The 15,729-nt window shown below is 38.3% G+C and overlaps 1 pseudogene; it reads left to right on the top strand.

Annotated features, from left to right (window-relative positions):
- The first annotated feature begins 280 nt into the window (after positions 1 to 280).
- Positions 281 to 15,729, top strand: part of LOC130222435 (complement C3-like) — a 26,730-nt pseudogene continuing 11,281 nt past the window's right edge.

The following is a 15,729-nucleotide window of genomic DNA, read 5'->3' as shown; positions in this document are numbered from 1 at the left end:
CAGGTCACCGGAAGCGCTTGAACAGGTTACTGAAAATGAAAATTCCTTCTGCAATAACCCCATGCATTCTGTTAGAACTGCATTTTCAATTTGGTCTGATTATTTTTTCTGTGGTTATCTGTTAAAGGCTGACCGCATATGTGGCCAAAATCTTCACCATGGCCAATACCTTATTAGTGTAGATGAACGAGTGCTCTGCAGCGCCCTCAAGTGGCTGGTTTATAACAAACAACTGGCAGATGGCTCTTTTAAAGAGGACACCGCTGTAATTCGTGGAGAGATGGTGGTAAGTGGATGCAACTGACTGTATTTGTGCCTATCTCTACTTACAAAAGAAGATATAATAATGAGAAAGAATGAATTTTTTACTCTGGTTTCCATAAATATAATAACATAATAATATAATAAATAAATAAATACAATGATTAGAATATAATCGGAATTTAAGTCAATATGCAATAATCAGAGGCAGAATGCAGAGCTAAATGTGTGATAATGTAAATGTAAAGAAGAGAACGTCATGTGAATAAATACCGAAATATAATCAGTGAATTTGAGGTGGTTTCACTTTCGAAATGCGTATAAATCTCCATTTGGCGGTTTAATTCTTTTAAACACGTTCAGGTGCTGCTTGCAATTTGATAAGGCTTCAACATTCGTTATTGCTGTCAATTGCGGAAGAAATGATCGATAAAAGGTTCTTGCTAATCGCTGTGACAGCCGCCGGCGCTGTGTGACATGCGATGTATGCAAGGGGGGAGTCAGATTTGTCTGGGGAATCAGATTTCGATACAACACCAGCAATGCATGTTTCTCCATGTGGCATCAGTGCTGGGTCGTTCTTGACCGATTCGTTTATTTTGAACAATCTTTTGTATGACTTGTTGTGCAAGACGAGCTTGCATGCTACCTTGGAGTGGTCTGTTTTGCGCAGAATGCGCACGCGTTGCGTCAAACCATAACGATATGACAGATATTGTATAATCCCGCATCGCGTTGGGGAATCACATCGATATATCACCAGAACATGATATACCATCCAGCCCTACCATACAGCAGTGGACATAAATGTGTCTCCTGTCACATTTGCCATGCAAAAACAGTGCAAAGTTAAAAGCCCACAATGTGTGTGTCTGTTGTGTGCGTGAACGACATTGTGTGTGACTCAACGTTGCAGAAATGCTGAATAACTTCCACAAACAAATACATCAAATAATAATCATTGGGAAAGTTCTTACTGCAGTATTTCACACAAACATTATGCGAGATCTGCTTCCGTCATGTCTGTCACTGTGCTGTTTATCCGACGCAGCCGAGGCGGAGATTGAGGCACAGGAGGCAGGGAGATCTTAATTAGAGAGCTATTTAGAAATGCTAATTTTTTTCCTGAAATGTTCATCTTCTTCATTCAATTTCAAGCAATCGAGTATGTATCCTCTCCATTGGATTTGAAAAGGTTTAAACCAACCCTATTATGACCCAAAAAGACTTTAATCAGATTTGATCGATTAATTTCGATTGACGTTGTTCTGTGTCTTTTTTATTCATATTTGGCTACTTGTCGGATTACACGCAAATGATTTGGTTCCATGTTCACACAAATTTTTGGAGATATTGCATTAGTCACTATTGCATGAATATCAGCAATTTTGATCAATTATTAATTAACAATTGTTTATTCCAGGGAGGTTTACCGGACAAAGATGAAGTCTCTCTGACGGCCTTTGTCACAATTGCCTGCAGGAGGGCAGAGAGATCTGTGCTGCAACAGTTGGTGTAAGTACACTTCTTCCACCAAATGCAGCTTTGGAGCACCAAACAGCAGAATCCTTCGCCTTCAGAATAATTTGCCAGCCACTTCACATTTTTAAAGATGTAACATTTTGAATATCGTCTGTCATAATATATTTAAATCATTTCAAATTGCAGTAACTAATAAGCAGTGACAAAGGCGTTGCACCATTACATACTTCATCGTCAGGAAAATTACAAGAAGAACTCACAAACCATGTTGTCGTGCATGTGTTTATTAATATTTATCAAATTATTATCATTGTATTATTATTATTATATCATTGGGTGTATTTGGTTGTTCTGTGTAACGAGTGCGAGAGAGCGCCCTCTGGCCTTCTGGAGGAGATTTACTGCTGATCTCCATACTTTCCTCACAATCACAGCTCTTCGCTAAAATGCCCATGTGATTATGTCAATTTATCCTTCAGTTCTAATTTCAAACCCAAACACAGAAAAAAAAAACAACGCATGCTTTCGGATATTCAGAGATTGGTTTCAGGGCCTTCATATGTGGAAATAAAGCCGATATGAATCTGATATGTGACAACGCGACTATCATGTAAACAGGCAGATCGGACTTATTGAGGCATTCCGTTAAACTTGCGACAATGTGGTGTCCGCGGTTTAATGACGTAGACGGAAGAGTGTATGTGGAGACGCTGATGCGGTAAACAACAACAGAGGAAACATTGAGGAGGAAAGTGGTCAGTCGCCACAATTTGTTCCCACCAGACCTGAGGTATCTCTCGTACCCACAAATTTCTCTGAATGGTGGAGGACACCATATTTAAACCATAGGCACAAGCTGCGAAGACGGCCTTTTCCCTCCTCCTCCGCCTCAAAATCATTTTAAAGTTGGGTGAACTTCGCATATTTCAAGAGCTAAAAGCAAGACAATTTCTTCCATCGTGAATAGTGTGGAGCAGATGCTAGAACCCGCCTTTATGCATGCACGACATTGTAAATTGTATGACAAGTGTAAACAGATGAATCTGATATGGGTCACTATTAAAAGAACGTGTAAACGCACAGGCAAAAAAAATCAGATATAGGCAACAAATCAGAATTGGGCATCAAGACCTGACGGTGTAAACGGGGCCTACATTACATTTTCCGAGGTTATATCCCTAAAATCATAATACATCCCAATGTTTTATTTTACACTATATGCTTATATTTATTTCTATTTCTGCAAGAAGTTCTAAGAAGTTCCACCATTTGTTGTTGTTTTTGAGATAGTATTTAAAAAAATCCACAAATTTACAGAAGCTTTAGCATGCCTGTAGCACATACAGTAGCTGCACCTTCAAAAGTCCGTCAATTATTGTGACTGTTTTAGTGTGTAGTGGGAAGATCTTAGATTAAACTTGTCGCGCGCACTTTTACAGGTTCTGCATGAAAGCATCAGGAAGGCTGTTGCTTTTTTAGAAGGTCGAATTACAAGACTGAGCAATCCTTATGCTGTTGCATTGACATCCTATGCCATGGCCAATGCTGACAAACTCAATACAGAAATCTTGATGAAACACTCCACCTTAGGAGAAGGTCAGTAACAATTCAACAAAATGTATGGAAAGAACCGACTTACAAATACTCGTGTTATTGTAATTGAGTAGTTTTGTGTGTGTGTGTGTGTGTGTGTGTGTGTGTGTGTGTGTACATTTTAGAGTAGTGTTTAAAAGCTGTAATTTTACTTTTACTTAAAGGGCATCTATGGTAAAAAATCTACTTTTCAAGCTGTTTGGACAGACATATGTGCATGTATGGTGTATAGACCGTCATATTGGGGTGATATAAACACACCCAGTGCTTTTTTTTCAATTTAACAAGATAAAAAACGGTGGACCAATTGGAGCTGTTTTCAAATCGACCGCAACCTGACGTAGGAGAGCGGTCCCCCCGCCCACCAATATTGATTGACATGCGCGTCATCATATCCTCAGTTTGTTGATTCACGTCCGCCATTTTCAGCGCGAGTCGAAGCGATATCACTAAAGGAACACGCTAGCTCTATTTTTAGATGCAAGGCTCATTGGGCTCAACACAAGATCAATATTCTCCACATTATCGCTCTAATCGGAATTATTGGTTGTATCTTTAGGTAGGTTTGCAAACATGTGTACTTCTCATTGAGTCTACCTTATACTTCAGCCGTTTGCATTTCTCGCGATCCCAGAAGCTCCCTGTGATCTTAACTAGCATGCGTTTTAGAATTCTAACATCGGTTTCTATCAGGGTACACTCAAGTCGACGGCTGGGCGCTGCGGACCGCTGCAGAAACCTATGTTTAGAATTCAAAAATGCGTGGCGCGACGATTCGGGACACTTCATGTTTCTGCCGCGCCACAGAGAGTGTCTGGTGTGCCGTGTCGCAGCTTCGAGCGGCGCATCTGGGTGCCTCAGTCAAAGTTATTTCAGTGTCCGTGGTATTAGTCTCGGTGTTCAAGCTCGGCACTTGAAACTAGCACACAGTTGGCTGTAAAACTGTACAAAGACACAAATGATTTTGTACTCTCTGCTTGGTCTGTGTCCGAGTCGTACATGTACGATCTTCTCTCTCCTTCTCCAACTGCCTGTCAGACTTTTGCAAACGCAGAGCGGGTGAGCTCATGGCCCCGCCCCCTTGTTACGTTGGCGGGAAGCCGAAACTAATTTACATGTGAAGTAACACACTCCTAAATCAGCGAGCTGTGGACACGCCCCCAACAGGACACTTTTTAACACATTATAATAAAAAATCTGAATTGTGTTTTAAACTGAACCTAAACTGCACACTCAGAAGAACCATAATATTAATATTAAATCTTAAAAAAGAGGTAAACTATGTGCCCTTTAAGTATATTTTGCCTTAAGTATTGTACGACCCTACATTTGAAATGATATCTGTCAACTGAGTAAAAAATAAGATGACGTTACTGCAGTGATTGATGAGCAAGTCATTCACGCTGCATGCACCAGAGAGAGAAACAAATCTGTGTGTAAGATTAGTATGTTTATTCACTGTTGCTGGAGTTTGATGTAGGTTTATCAGAAAATCCCTGTCAAACCCAGCAATGACAAGGTAAGCTATGTGGCTTATTGTAAAGTAAGCTATGCCTGTGCTCTTATAGGTGGAATTTGGAACTTTACATTGTAAAAAATAAATATACATAAATAAATAATATGTGGAAGGTTTAGGATGCCAAGTATAAAAGCATTTCCAATCCATTATAGATGGATAAAAACTATAATATAGACGATATAGACCAGGGGTGACCAACCCTGTTTCTGGAGATCTACCTCCCTGCAGATTTCAGTTGCAACCCATATCAAACATACCTGCCTGTTCAGGTTCTAATTAATTGGTTCTGGTGGGCTTGATCAGGGGTGGGAGCTGAACTCTGCAGGAAGGTAGATCTCCAGGAACAGGGTTGAGCACCCCTGATATAGAATATCAACCTTGTCATATACATAGACACTGCAGTTCGGTATAGCCCAGGGGGTCTCAAACTCAATTGGTAGAGGGTCAGTGACTGAAAATTTATAAGAGAGCAGCTTTAACATTCAAGGACAACAAAAAAGTGGAAACCTGATGTAACTGATGCACTCAGACAGTCTTCCCCGAGTATATGCAGTCAAAGCTGCTTCTCTTGTTTCTTATTGAACATATTGAAGGGGGGAGTTTAAATTGCTCTGAAAATACTACAATTTAATAATAGGTATATCAATAATTATTACTCTGTCCCAATCGTTGCCTAACCAAAAGTTTAACAGCTAGTGCAAGAACAGCAGAAAACCGATTATGTAACTTTAGTGACCAGCTATCCTGCCATTGTGGATGGTGTATTTTTTTTTTTTTTTTTAGGGGTTTTCACCTTAATGTGATAGGACAGTGAAGGACAGACAGGAAAGCATTGGGAGCATAGAGAGGGAAAGGATCGGCATATGACCTTGAGCCGGGAATCGAACTCGGGTAGCTGTTAGCATCTTGGTGCTTTATGTCAGCGCACTTAACCACTAGGCCAGTGTTTCTTAACCCTGTTCCTGAAGGCACACCAACATTACACATTTTCAACCTCTCCCTAATCAAACACACCTGAATCAACTCATCAGAACATTAGAAAAGACCCCAAAACCTGACATGAATGGGTCAGATAAGGGAGACATACAAAATATGTACTGTTGGTGTGCCTCCAGGACAGGGTTGGGTAACACCTGCACTAGGCTATTGGTGTCAACATGGCTGGTGTGTTCTGAGAAATTTTCTCACCCCTTGGTTTCGAGTGTGGTCCTGAAAAATCTCAGTTTGAAGGGGTATCTAAACCTTCCCCTTAGCCCTAGCTAAAGAAAATTGGGAAAATTAGTAAGGGGAAGGGCTAAGGGGTAGAATTTGGATTGGGTCTAAATCTTCATCATACTGTACAGTATGTGCGATTCCCCATCATGCTCCAGCCTCATTTCCATGCAAAGTTTCTGTTGAATTTTTTTATTTGAACCAGCTATTAGGTTCTGGAATGTCCCCGGACAGCTGCATCATTCACTTGAGGCGACGGCCTATGCTGTGCTGGCACTTGTGAAGGCCAGAGATTTCAATAAAACAGGAGGGCAGTGCGGTGGCTGGCCAGGACAATATTACTCTTATGGAGGATCCGGCACCACACAGGTACATCAAAACCAAACTTAAACAATGGGTTAAGTTATAGAGGAAATACAAATTAAGAACTACTTGTATATGATGTGATTGCATGCGAAGCTTATGTGGTATTTCTAGGGGTCTTTGGGGTGTTTAAGTCCACCCTAGGAACTTTTTGATTGCCCTCCAAATGCCTTAAATCAGGGAAGTCAAACTGAACTCCTGGAGGGCCGCAGCCCTGCACAGTTTAGTTCCAACCCTGCTCCAACACACTAAAGCTGCGGTCACACAGGGCTTTTCCTCCCATAGACTTCCATTCATACGCACGCGAATGCGTCAGACCGGAAACGAGAGGTCATGCATCAAGTTTCGCATGTTGCTGCGGTGCAAAGTTCAAGCTTGGTGAACTCTGACCTGCGAAATCGCATCACTTGGCTGCGTGAGACCAATCGAGGATTAAAACAGGACCTCTCTGGACAGAAATTTAAAACATGGAGCAATCGCTCACTTTTTTAAATGTCTAATAATCTTATTTAATCCCGCCCCTTTTCGCAGCGCCGCAAGACAGAATTTCGCACGCACAAAGCCCAGTGTGACTGTAGCTTTACTGGTAGGTTTCAAACAAGCCTGAAGGGCTTAATTAGTTTGATCAGGTGTGTTTAATTAGGGTTGGAACTAAACTGTGCAGAGCTGCGGCCCTTTAAAAATTGAGTTTAACATCCCTGCCTTAAATTTACAAATAAAAATATTAACATTGCACGATCAGATTTAAGACTATTATTGGTATTGGGTGTGCCCAAATGTTCCTCTTTCAATACTGAGCTGCTTTCTGAGTTTGAAACATGATTCTTTAAGTCATTAAGAATAGGAATAAGCTATTCTTTATCAAGAAAAGCAACATTTTCTCTATTAATAAGTTTATTTCCTCAATAATGGATTTATTTGTACTTAATGCTGTTCTGAATATAATTGATATTTTCTGTTATATGTAATGTTCCAGCATGGGTATAATTCTTTACTAATTCTTCTTATATTACCTGGTATGTATGTCTTTAAATGCAACCAGTTTCATCATTTAATATTTACTGATCTATTAATGTTTTGTTCCGTTTCTCCATTTGAATGAATAAATTATGTCCTACTGCCACCTTTTGGGTGGATTTAATTAGATATTAGTACTGACCTTTTTAATTAACAATGCTACAAATAAATTCATAATCTAATCATACTGAATTAAAATGTTGTCTTATTTTTTGCAATTGTACATTTTTTTATGATGATTTTGTTTGATTATTAAGAGTCAAATACAAAATTGTTATTCTATTTCATTTAATTTGAATATTAAATAGGCAGAAATGTTTAATGTTCATAATAAAATACCAATATAGAATAAATGGCAGAGAACTGAGCAGTAGAATATGGATAATAAGAATGTGTTCGTGAATCAGCTGTCCACTGTATACAACCACAGTATTTATTTTTTATTCTTCAGGACACACACGCACACACGCACACACACACACACAAAATAATAATTCTGACATTAAAAAAAAAAATGTGCAGCACCCATTTAAACATCTGAAATCTTTATTTGACGAATACTGACAAGTCCATACCAACTTCATCTGCAGTAAACACAGCAACACAAAGCAACAGACTCTGTTTAAAGTCTCATTTTCTTGGTTCAAGCAGAAATCTGGATGATCCGTACATTTTTTTAGATGTCAGATGTCTCACCTTAAAAGCAGACAACAGAAACAGCCGTGGACACACAGTCTAACCATTTCTGTAGTAAATATCCAGCTGACTGGGTGAGTCCTCTATGGGGATTTCTATGTAGACGGAAGTAACAATACACTTCGTGGAGTGCAACCGGAAACCGCGAGACGCCATGTGAAAAAGTGTCTATTGTTTGCATCTATGCATTTAGCACCGTTGTCAAATATAAAATGTTTGCTTACAACCAGACTTCACCTTTTGTGTTGCACATCGTGTATGTGCGAGTAAATCTGTTTCTCTTCGAAGGCAATCCTCCTGGTGTTCCAGGCTGTGGCAGAGTACCGTACGCAGGGTGAAAGAGCAAGACTTCAATTTAGAAGTTGAACTGGCCGTAGCAGGAAGACGTCCTTTGAAATATAATATCAAGAGAAATATATGCATGTTCCACAGTCAAAAAAGGTGAGGACTGGAGTGACTCTACTTGCTTGTCGTCGTAGTTGGTCATGGTTGTTCATTGGCTATTCTTAAAGGTTTTGATTCAAATCCTCAGGTATCTCTGTTACAGCATGAATTAGATTTTTCGATGACTATATCATGTCTGCTTCCATTCAACAGGTGGAGATAAACAAGGACATTCAAGTGACTACGAAAGGAACCGGAAAGGCCACTCTCTCGGTGAGTGTTCATGAGCATTTATGCAATCAATATAAAATCATCTGAAACCTGCTGCTGTTTACAGGTTAGGATGCTGTACTACGTCAGACCTGTTGAGAAGAAGTCCGACTGCACACTGTTTGATCTGAGTGTTAAAATAGAGAAAGAGCCTGAAAGTTAGTAACCCCTAACATGCATCTGTATGCTCTGAATCTTCCTTCACTGGTATAATTATTGTTCTCTTCTTTTAGCAACACAAGGAGCCATAGAAACATTCAAGCTTACACTGGATTTCTTGTATGTAAACGAATATCAGATATTTGTATTTCAAGAAAGCACTTTATTAGTGGTTTATTAGCATGTGCTTTCACACTTGGTTTGTTCGGCCAGAGTTGATGTTGCATGTTTGAATTGTATTAGTGGCAGCTGATTACCAACTGAACAAGCTGATGAATAGATAACCATTAGGCTGTATTATGCCACAGACAAGCAGCTCTATATTATTCTCCAGCATAATAGTTTTGAATTGTCAGAAATAAGATTGCCTTTGGTTTGCACCAAAAGCTCTAGTGTGAAAGCAACTTCAAATTTATAGAGAGTAAAAATGAAGGCCTGTGAAATCTATTCATTTTTTTACCAGCTACAAAAAACCAGAAAAGCGATGCCACCATGACTATTCTGGACATTGGCATTCCCACAGGATTTACTGTGGAAATCAAAGATCTTAAACAGGTATTGTGATGATGCATCAGTATGTAATTATTGCATCATTAGTATTATTCCAGTAGAGCGTTTCATTTGTTTATTTACAGACAGGATTTCAAGTGTTTTGATGACATCACATATTGATTTTTATACATTCTCATTTTGATGTCTACAGTTGTTGAAAGAGAAGGAGAAATACATTCAGACATACGAGTTGGACAAAGCGCTGTCAGATCGAGGATCCCTCATCTTTTACTTAAACAAGGTATTTCAGCGTACTGCGCAGACCAATCAATCAAACAGCTTCGGTCTTATTTTTGATTCTAGGGCTGATCTCAATCAAATTCAAGATGAGATCTATTTAACTCGATATTTTCAATAAAATGTAATAAATGTTTATTTGCCAATCAAAGCTTCATGTGATGCCATTTATGGAAAAAATAATAATAACCATTCCCTGTTTGAAAATATATAGCGGCAAATCCGTTAAATGTGTGAATTGTAAACATAAATCTAAATAATATAGATCTTTCTTGAGAATATGCTGACAAAACTGGTTCAATTAAACAGAGTGCCATTTTCCTGCTTGAATAAGTACTCGTGTCTGATGTGCAAATAATGCAAGTAATAAAACAATCTTTGTTTCTGTCAGCTTTTTATCTGCTGCGTATTTTTATTACACATTCTTATTGCTAATTTCCAGTCTACAGTATATATAATCATGAATTCACTTTGATTTCTTCTTCATTAGGTTTCTAATGATCAATCGGAAAGAATTGCCTTCAGAATGCACAAGACTTTTAATGTGGGTTTGCTTCAACCTGCTGCAGTCACCATATATGAGTATTACTCACCCAGTAAGCTGCTGCGCATTTTACATAACACACACAAATTCATGGAACTAAACTCGAACTGTCAAATTCACATGCTCATTTAGCGTGTTTAGTCATTTGAAATATGTCAATCCATTCAGTGATTTACAAAGTTGCCAAGTTAATGTCTTCTAGAATAATTGATTTGGGTACTTTTCTCTAAGGATGTCCCGATCCGATATTGATATCGGAAATAGGTTCGATATCAGTCCAAAAATATATACCGGACTGCTTATAATCTCCGATATAAGCAGTCCGATGCACTCTAAAACTCCGTTATAGCTATTTTATCCAGCAGCGTCCAGAGCATCCAGCAGGCAAAGCCCAAGTGATCACAACACTGCTTGCTAGCAAAGTCCCTTTAAGATTTTAAAAGCTCTTCACACTAAGTTTGGGTGTATTACAACAGAAATCTAATGTGATGGTAGCACATGCTGACGCGATAAACACGGCACACGTCAAGCAATCTTTACGTTGTTTTGTATACGCTGCTAAGCAACGCACTGAATGGCGACGTATCGGTTCGTACTGAAGGCTGCAATATCGGTATCGGAAGTTAAAACGTAAGTTGTATCGGGACATCCCTACTTTCTCCTTTAATATTATGACTGAATTTTAAAGAAAAGAGGTCACACTGCATCAATATTTCATTGTTGACAGAAAGGCATACTGAAGAGCATTCCTAGTTCACCTTACTACAAAACATTCACTTCTTTTTTTTAATTGCCACACATTTCCCGCATATTTTGGACAGCCGGGACACTGTCATACCATTGAACGCCATATGCATGTGTAACAGAGGCCAGCTAGCGAAGTGCTATGCAGGTAAACCTCTAAAGGTGCTCTAGCGGCAGATGTTAGATGCGGCCTCCTTGTTAGAGCAACTGACTCCTATACAAAGAATCGCTGGTTCGATCCCAACTCAGAGCAGTTTGGGTGCAGTAAGACCGATGGGTATGGCCAGATGGAATCTGCGTGTTTTTTTGCAATTTCTGCAGAGAGTTTTGGTAAAAACCTGCGGATTTCTGCTGAATTATTTTGGGAGTATCATAACTAAAACCTTAATATGTGAAATAAAAAATTTATTATATATTATTTATAAAATTTTATAAAATATATGAACATATGATTTAATGTTTCAAATGCAAATCCAATTAGATTCACTTTATTTGGTAAACAAAGCAAGTCTCTCATATAATCTCTACTAAAAGACAGAAAATATTACTGTACACACTGCATTGTACATAAATCAGATGAACATTTTCATATTAGTCAATAATATTACTGTAATTATTTAAAAACTGAATAAATGTGAATTTACACACATTTACTCAAGTAAACAAACACAATTAAAAATCTGTGGAATTCTGTGCGGGCAGATTCCGTGTGGGCCCACCGATGGGTTACACGTGGGGGCTCGTTCTGGATGGGAGTGAGGTTTAGGTAGGTGAGTGTAACGGAGGCCGGCTAGCAAGGTGCTATGTAGGTAAACCTCACTCCTCTGACCTCTAAAGGTGCTCTAGCGACAGACGCTAGAGGCCATGGTCTTTAGCCTCCTTGCTAGAGCAACCGACTCCCAAACAAAGAATCGCTTGTTTGATTCCAACTTAGAGCGAGTTGGGTGTAGTAGGTAGGGGTGGGCGGTACACCGGTGTCATAGTCATCACCGGTGTGACATTGCGCCACGACATGGATTTTCTAATACCGTCAATACCATGATAAATCAATTATGCGCCTTGAATGGCTGCATTTACATCAATAATAGCTAATTCTAAATAATAAGGCATTCAATTTTCTTCAAACATTCAGTTGTGGTCTGAATACATGTCCTTATACTACAGGGCTCGAAATTGCAACCATTTTGGTCGCATGAGCGCGCGAAATTTAATCTATGCGCCCTCATAATATATTTGGGAGCATTTGTGTGTCTGAATTAGGGCTGTGATGGTAATGGAAGAAATCCTGCGGTATGTCGGTTAACCGCGCAGATATATAAAAATAAGCATTTTTAACGCACCGCTGTAATTTCTATATCCCAGTCCCTTTATCAACATTTTTAATACAAGTCATTATTTTAAAGATTATGACTTGAGAATATGATTTTACCTCAGCGCTGCACTTTTCTCCTTCGCCCTCGCGCTGAGTTCAGGTGACGGAGTGTTGTGAAGTAGTTAAACTCTCCTCAGTTTAATTTACAGTGTCAAACTGGCACAGGAATATCAGTATATTAATATAGGCTTTGCTAAAATGCTGGTCAAATGTGGGTCTTTTTTTACAGAAGCTATTAACAGATGCGCATGCTGCGACCGGTGATGAGTCAACAATCGCAAATATTTTGACTTATTTAAAGTAGGCTATAGGCTATAGCATATAGTAATTGTGTGTAAAGACATTTATAAAAAAATGTAGCTAATATATCACAGGGGTTTGTGTAGCAATTACAGTGGACCATTAATTAAATCCTTTTTTTCCCGTGGAGCGAAACAAACACTGCAGTTGTGTAGCAGATGGAGACGCACAAAAATATACAATTCAGATATTTTCGTCGGCAGAAAAATATTCTTTGAACAAATTTTGTTTTGTACAATTTGTATCTTAGTTTTTGTCGGTCAGTTATTTACAAAATAAACAAGAATAACTAATAAACTGAAGTGAAGCGATGTGCCTCAGGGTCCGCTATATGCCGCGGCCAAAACACAAACTAAATACAATCGTAATATAAATAAAATAAAAGTGAAATATTCAGTTTCGAATATTTCGAATAGGCTGCTCTTTTAATTTTGATCATACAGTTAACAAAGATTCCATATTCGAAACTGAATATTTCACTTTTATTTATATTACGATTGTATTTAACAGACCAGTTTGTGTTTTGGCTGTGGCATATAGCGGACCCTGAGGCACATCGCTTCACTTCAGTTTATTAGTTATTCTTGTTTATTTTGTAAATAACTGACTGACAAAAACTAAGATACAAATTGTACAAAACTAAATTCGTTCAAAGAATATTTTTCTGCCGACGAAAATATCTGAATTGTATATTTTTGTGCGTCTCCATCCGCTACACAACTGTGTGTTTGTTTTGCTCCATGGAAAAAAAGGATTTAATTAATGCTCCACTGTAATTGCAACACAAACCCCTGTGATATATTAGCTACATTTTTAATAAACTTCTTTACACACAATTATTATATGCTATAGCCTATAGCCTACTTTAAATAAGTCAAAATATTTGCGATTGTTGACTCATCACCGGTCGCAGCATGCGCGTCTGTTTATAGCTTCTGTAAAAAAAGACCCACATTTGACCAGCCTTTTAGCAAAGCCTATATTAATATTAATTAATATATTAATTAACACTGTAAATTAAACTGAGGAGAGTTTAACTACTTCACAACACTCCGTCACCTGAACTCAGCGCGAGGGAGAAGAAGAAAAGTGCAGCGCTGAGGTAAAATCATATTCTCAAGTCATAATCTTTAAAATAATGACTTGTATTAAACATGTTGATAAAGGGATTGGGATAGAGAAATTACAGCGGTGTGTTAAAAATGCTTATTTTCTGTGGAGCGATTGATTTGAGTTAGGTCTGCTTTATTAAAATAAGCTTAAAATAAAAACAGCCTATGCTGGTTATAAAAAGGATTCAGTGTTTTCGTTTTGTAATCTAAATTTGTAATTTAAATGGAAAATACTCAGGGCAGGCCTTTTATTCCTTTTATTTAGTTTATTCTGTTTTTCTATACAATCCTAAAAGATTCACAAGCAAAAATCAATACTAAACTAAAATGGGCGGTGATGACTGTAATAACCACATCACTGCGGTTGACATCTCATTATGGCAGTAATGCGGTTACCGTCACACCCCTAGTCTGAATATAATGGTTGTAGTGCAATCTGATTTGATTTTCTCTAAAAACTTGCTGAATCGCTCGACCCTGCTGAAGTATTGGTTATTAGCTGTCAGTCACTCAACGCTTCCCGCTGTCAGATAACAAGGAGCTTTTGCTACTGCAGGAAATGCAAACGGCTGAAGAGTGAAAAGTGCACAGGTTTGCAAACCTCAGCTAAAGTTATAATAATAATAATAATGGCGCAGATGACAGCGATCATAACATGAGGTAAATGTTGATCCGCCAGCTGAGATCAATCGAGTGTTTTAGGAGAAGGTGCCCGAATCTCGATGCGTTGCATTCACCGCGTGTTCAGCGCAAATGTCCGCTAAATATAAAGTCTAATACTGTACACATCATCGCCAAAGAAACTCACCTTACTAACCTACTAAGTTTACACTGAAACTACAGCTCATAACAAAGAGCGGAATTGCGCTGGTGGTCATCATGAGAATCCGGCTCTGTCTGCTCATAAATTGGTGCGGCTGACTCGCCTGCTTTATTCCACCAACACAGAGAAATGAAGATCAGCTCATAACGAGACTGAGCATTTACAATGACCCAAACCAAAACTTTAAAGAGTGATAGAAGTGAGACTTTCTTTTGTCCGTTCTTCCTTGAGATGTATATTATTTTGCTATTGAAAGTAATACCGTGATATTATACCGTCACCGTTCAAAAGATGAAAAATACCGTGATATTAATTTTAGGTCATATCGCCCACCCCTAGTAGTAGGACCAATGGGTTACACATAGATTTCCATTCAAAAACATTTTAGTATTTGCATTTCAATTCCAGTGTGTGATCCATGTCATGAGCCATTAATGCGCATTCAAAGCCTGATAAACAAGGCTACATGAGTTGAATAAACTGCTAAACTTCTACATATTGTATATATGCATCCTGTTGTCATATGCGTAGCCCTCTCTCTCTCTCACACACATACTGTACTGTGAGCATGCATCATATCCACCTCTGTGTCAGTCAAACAACACAGATGCATTATTTCGAAGTGGTTGGTTTCGTTTACAAATATGGTCTAGCAGTTTTAGGGATAAAGTTTAGTTTCTCTCTGTTTTATGTAAATAACAGAAATCAAGCATTAAGGTGTACATTTGTGTATATTTTCACAGATAAACAAGAGAAATGCAGTGAAAATCACCACAAATTTAGAAAAAACTTGCCACATAATCATTTGTCACTAAAAAAAATCTTTTTTTTTTTTTAAATCACGAAACTTCAGAGGAACTGAATAATGACTTTAAAATCAGGAATGTAAAGTATTTATAACAAATGTTTTTTGGGGTTTTTTTAACAAACACCCATTTTTTTTCTTTTCCAGATGCACGCTGTACAAAGTACTACCACCCTGAAAGAGATGGAGTAATATACAGACTGTGCAAAGGAGACATGTGCCAGTGTGCTGAAGGTATTATTATTAATAATTAACAATTATTATTACCACAATCTGCAACACTG

Source organism: Danio aesculapii, chromosome 1, assembly GCF_903798145.1.
Source record: "Danio aesculapii chromosome 1, fDanAes4.1, whole genome shotgun sequence".
Lineage (NCBI taxonomy): Eukaryota > Metazoa > Chordata > Actinopteri > Cypriniformes > Danionidae > Danio > Danio aesculapii.
The sequence above is the reverse complement of the archived record's forward strand: the minus strand, read 5'-3'. Positions and strand labels throughout refer to the sequence as shown.